The sequence below is a fragment of the Octopus bimaculoides genome, chromosome 16 (genome assembly GCF_001194135.2).
Source record: "Octopus bimaculoides isolate UCB-OBI-ISO-001 chromosome 16, ASM119413v2, whole genome shotgun sequence".
NCBI lineage: Eukaryota > Metazoa > Mollusca > Cephalopoda > Octopoda > Octopodidae > Octopus > Octopus bimaculoides.
Window position 1 is genome coordinate 56,871,338 of NC_068996.1, and position 5,920 is coordinate 56,877,257.

General features: G+C 35.9%; 1 protein-coding gene and 1 long non-coding RNA gene across 3 annotated transcripts in view; one reads left to right on the forward strand and one right to left on the reverse strand.

The window, feature by feature from the left end:
• Window positions 1-5,920, forward strand: part of LOC106872443 (kinesin-like protein KIF26B) — a 550,311-nt gene that overhangs the window by 90,894 nt on the left and 453,497 nt on the right. The window lies entirely within an intron of this gene.
• LOC128249639 (uncharacterized) overlaps window positions 2,547-5,920 on the reverse strand; it is a 70,910-nt gene continuing 67,536 nt past the window's right edge. Inside the window, exon 3 of the long non-coding RNA XR_008265759.1 lies at window positions 2,547-2,889. This is a non-coding gene — a long non-coding RNA (uncharacterized LOC128249639). The remainder of the gene's footprint in view (window positions 2,890-5,920) is intronic.

Below are 5,920 nucleotides of genomic sequence, written 5' to 3' on the forward strand. Positions count from 1 at the left end.
ACACACACACACACACACACACACACACACACACACACACACACACACACACACACACACACACAAAAGCAAATGCTCCTTCTCGAAAAAGTGTTCCTTCCGAACTTGATTCCCATAAATTGATTAAAGCTCAAAGAGATTTTCTTGTAAAATATGCAATTAATTGAATAGGAATTTAAAAAAATAATGAAAAAAATGACTTAGAAATGGAAATAAAAAGAAATAAGAATTAAATGAAAGACATACAAAAAAAACAAAACCCAACTCATCTCCTTTTAACAGATAAAGCTTTTGTTAGTTTAAAGGAGAAAACATTATAAGGACTTTCTTAGATGTGATAGTAGAGACTATCAAAGCTATTGTTCATTCTCTTGATGTTTTGAAAAAACTCCCTATTCAAGACTCTCTTAGGCATCCTGTTTGATGTTTTAAACTTGTCAAATACTTTACTTTCAAGTAAACCTCGTAACAAATTAATTGAAAGTCTTTGTTACATTTACTTAAGTGAAATAAAATACTATGTGATATAAATGTGAAACTATCAGAGGAATTTTACCTGGGAAAAAAAAAAAAGAAAAAAATGTTGGGATTTATGTGTCTGTATATAATCTGTGTACATTAAGCTTGAAATATACTTAAGCCTTCAGTAGTTGGCTAAATAGTTTTACTTTTTTTTAATCTATCTGTTGAAGTGTAGGTGTATAATTGCAGTCTGAACATGCTGATTAGTAAAAATGGAAAGAAAGAAAAAAATAAACCACAATAAATGTAATCTGCTGACAAATGAATGCAGTGTGTATATGCTTAGCTAGCAGCCTCAATGTGTATGCATGTATGTTGATAACATAAATAAACATACTTAGATTTTGACTTATTTGACCAGGTAGATGAATTCAAATATACATGTATGTATCTCTGTGTGTGTGTGTGTGTGTGTGTGTGTGTGTGTGTGAGTGAGCATACATGCAGGTATGTATAAATGTATCCATGCGTGTATGTATTTATGTCTCCTCTATTTTTTAATTATTATCAATCTTGCACTGAGGAGGGAGCCAGTTTCCAACAAAGATACAAGGTTCCATCCTTGGGATGAAGTTTAAAACAGACAAATTCATATTTGGAACTTGAGAAAAGTCTTGCATATTTTTACTGTCCTACTCACAGATTGCACTTGTAATGTACGAATCAGCCAGTTGATTTCTCCTTCTGAAAATCCCAGTTTATCCAGATTCTCCTTTAAGCATTTACTAACAAAACCTAGTGCTCCAATTATTATTGGTATGAATATGAATTCATAGTCTGGATAAAGAAGCTGGAGGCTTCGAAGCAGTTGTCCATAGATATCTTCTTTTTCTTTGATTTTCAAAGAGATATTTATATCTGTATGGCAGCTAACCTCTATGATGGTACATACCTTTGCTACTCTGTCCCAAACAACAATATCCGGCCTGTTATGTTGACATTTGAGAGAAGTTTTGATGGGAATATTCCACCAGTATTCCTTGAGTTGGTGTTTATGAATGTATTCCATAACAGAGGGATTATCTAAGTTTATTTCAGGACGGTCTTTTTGTGGATGGCATTTAAATTGTTTTAGCATATCAATTGTAGCATATGAAGTAAGCAGTTGCATTCTCTCTGCAAGAACCCAAGTCGAGCCATACTTTTCTCCAGATGGGTTGGTACATATCCTGTTTCTCCCATAATAATAGGTATGAAACGGAAAGTGTTTCTTGGCTCCTGGATTTACAAACTCCTTATCATGGATGTATTCATTTTCTCTTGTTAATTTAGAGTAAATTTTTGACTGACCAAACTTCTTGGTAGCAAGGTTGTGAAGGAGAGTATCTTGATTTAACTGTCATCCATTAAATCTTAAGAAGATCTTGCAGAATTTTTATAGTTCCAGACATCATGATTGTTTATTGCATGCATGTGTGCATGCACATGCATGTGTGCATGGGTGTATGCATAATCATTTATAGACAGGCAAACAGACAAGCAGACAAACAGATATTGACTGCATTAACTCAGTGTGTAGATGTTAAGTGGATAGATAGACACAAAGTGTTTATTCTTTGCAGTTTCTCATCTTGCTAAAAATAGCAGCTCAGTCTCTTAGAATATAGTAAACCATGTTATGTGAAATGCAAATTCAATAATGAAGTCCTTGACTTGGTATCAGGCTCTTCACTTCTGATGCAATTATGGTGGCACCATCATTATATATGGTTCCTCTTGGACATTTTTAGACCCAATGGATCATTCTTCTCCAGATCTAACCTCAATTAATTTCTTCCAGAATAACATATGGACAGACATACAGAAAGAAAGATAAAAATCAGCTGGTACTTTACCAATCTTGAAAGAATGGCAAAATTGGCTCCAGTGGGATTTGAATTCAAAGCAGAGAGAAGCTGAAATGAATACAGCAAAATATTCATCTGGCATTCTAACAACTCTGTCAGTTCAATACCTTACTAGGCTAATTTGGTGCTTTTATAGTTTTGAAACAAATAAATAAAAAGAGGCAGAACGGCCACGTGTGAAATTCCATTGGTTATAAGGTTTATTAAATCAACATTGATTTCCAGATAAGCACCAACCTCTACACATTTCCCCTTCCCTTTTCTCTCAACACTTCACACAATAAATCATTTTTTTGTTTTAAATTTTTTTTTGACCAATTCTTTCATCTCCAAAATTGCAATTCTCTGGAACTCGGTTCCTGGCCATCTTTTCCTTGCAGACATCACTCTCAGATTCACCCTCAGCTGAACTTTTGACTACAATGACCTTAACCTTGACAGTTTGAAAAGTCTTGCAAATAGGATGTAAACACTGACACTCTTCTGCCTCCTACTCCTGCTCTTCCTCTTCTTCTTTGGACTAAAGTGCGAAAAGGAAAAAAATAGGGATAATTAGATTAACAGATATAGACAGAATGTAGATGTATATAGATTTGTGTGTGTGTGTGTGTGTGTGTGTGTGTGTGTGTGTGTGTGTGTGTGTGTGTGTGTGTGCGTGTGTGTTAACAGACAGGCATACTGTGTATAGATGTATTAATTTGTGTGTGTGTATGTATGTTTGATTGACAGATTGATACTGTGTGTAGGTATATTTATTGAGTTGTGTGTGTGTGTGTGTGTGTGTGTATTGACAGTCAGGCACATTGTGCAGAGATGTGTGGTATTCATGTGGGAAATTGCTCTATGTGATTGACAAGCAGACACTGAGTATAGATGTGTAAATAGTGTGTGTGTGTGCATATGTGTGTGTATGTGTGCATGTGTGTGTGTGTGTGCATGAGTGTATGTATGTGCGTGTGTGCGTGTTCGTGTGTGTGTGCATTGATTGACAGACAAACATTGTATACAGACATGAGTGTAGGTCAGTACTGGAAATGAGGTTTGGTAGAGGAACTGCATTACCCTTCGCTTCAATTCCTGGGGTTTGAGGGAAGAATGGGGAGAGACTATAGCTTCTAACCCCATCTTCCTTTCCAATTTCACAGGCCTTAGCATATCCCCTAGTTCGTAAAACTCCTTTCTCTCTCTCTCTCTCTCTCTCTGGTATCAGTGTATATATTGGAATGTGCATGCATGTATGTGTGTGTGTGCGATTAGCAGACACACACACACACACTGTGTATCAATATGTTTATTAGTTCTATTGACTCAAGTTATTCATGTATGTCTGTGAGTGCTAGGAAGCAAGGAAGAATGATTTTAAGCCAGAGTTTTTATGTCTCCCATTCTAATGTCTTCTGGCACCACCAAGCTTTCCAATCATCACAAAGAAGTCTCTACATGGAACAAAAACCAAATTTACTCGAAAATCATTTTTAAAAAGAAAAAAGAGAAGAGAACATATATGGTAAATTATGCCAAGAAAGATAAAGAAATCCAAGATCTCTTTTGATCATCTGCTTCTATAGCAACTAGTTTTAGAAATTACATTTTTTAATAAAATACAAACAGATTAGGTAGTCTTAAGCAAAATATTAGATTGGAAAATCTTTGATGAGGTTCCAGTTTGAGTATTCAGAGGTTTGGGGTAAGTGTTGGGTTATCAGCTTGTAGCCAACACTACTTTCAGATTTGCTCTGGAAGGAGATGGTTGTACCTGTCAAAGATTCAAAGACCAACTCTCATCCAGTTCTTCCCTAAAGGACAGGACTTGAAAGAGGGCTGGGCCCTGGGCATGTATCACATAAACTCACCAATGTGTAGGCATGTCCTGGTGCCACATTGACCAGAAACCCTGTATGTGTGCACCTGTCTATCTGTTTGTCTGTTTGGCCTAATATTGTATAATAATTGTAAACAGGTGTCACCGTCACACATGAGATGTCATTTACTTTTAATTTTACATGAAAACATATCTGGCCAAGAAGAAATGTTAGCTTGCTTGGAAACAGGTGAGAGCTGGCAACAGAAAGGGCATTTAGCTGTAGAAAATCTGCTTCAAAGATTTGTCTCTGACTCATGCAAATTTAGAAAAGTAGACATTAAAATAATACAACAAAGTATGTTGTGAAGAAGGGAACAGTTCTGACGAGCTATTTGTTGGAAGGAAATGTTAAATGGTGTTGAAGGGGTGAATGTATAGAGTGAGAGAGAGATGGGGGAGGAGGAGGAGGAGGAAGTAATAAGTGTTAGTTGGAAAAGAAGGTAATAGTCAGAGGGGAGAAAATAAAAGGGACCACTATAAGATTTGAAAAAAAAAAAGACACCAGGAGAAAGTAATCTGATGCAAGGCAGGGAAATGCTATAAAGAACATTTATATATGCATATATATATACACACACTGATGCACATATATACACTGGTAAATATATATCCACACACATCCATTTTTTTGCATATCAGTTTTTCAATGCGAAAGTAATGGTCTCATCTTTTGCTAGAACTAAAGATAAACTAACAATATCTGCTGACTCAACCACATAACATTGATACAAACATTTAATACATTTCTTTTAGACCACTGACTCCTCTCTGTATATTTTGCCATCCATATATGACCATCACTGGTACTAACACCATCATCATACTCCCCTCCTCATCTGCCTCCTGTTCCTATTACTACTACTCATTCTAATGTCCATTTTTCTGTCTGCCTCGATCAGATGCATTTAGTTGAGGCAGATATCCTACAGCTGGATGCCTTTCCAGTCACAAACCCTCCAAGTAAAGTTAAATTTCCTTTTTGTCCTTTACACACAAACAACACTGCAATGACAAGGAATGCTTTCATGGAACATCACAAACACTATTTATGTAAAAGCTGTGACATTGTTTACAATCAAAGCACAAAGGCAACATACACCCACATATACACTCACGCATACATGCTTGAGTATGTACCTACACAAACACACACAATATACTACATACACATCTATATGAAAGGTTCTTTCAGTTTCCATCTTCCAAATTCATTCACAAAGATTTGATCAGCCCACAGCTACATGAGAAGACTGGCTGAAGTGCCTCACTCACACTCATGCAAAATATGTATGTGTGGAGGTATGTATGGGTGTATGCATGCATGCTTGTATGTATGTGTATGTATGTATGTATGTATATGTATACATATGTATGTGTGTATATATGTATGCATGTATGTATGCATGCATACATGTATGTATGTCTACATTTGTCTGTATGTATGTATGTATGTATGTGTAGAGTTGTATGTTTTATGTATGTATTCTCATGCATATAGTTACATATCTAGACACACTCATATATATTTAAATGATAAACTTCTGGAAAGTTTAACAGATTTTTACAGTTCCAGTGATGGATTGGATCTGTAGTCTTTGAATCAGTTTTCTCCTTTCTGGTTTTGAGAAGCCTAATTCCTCAAGATTGGTATTTAGGCAGTGTATTACATGTACCAGGGCCCCAATAA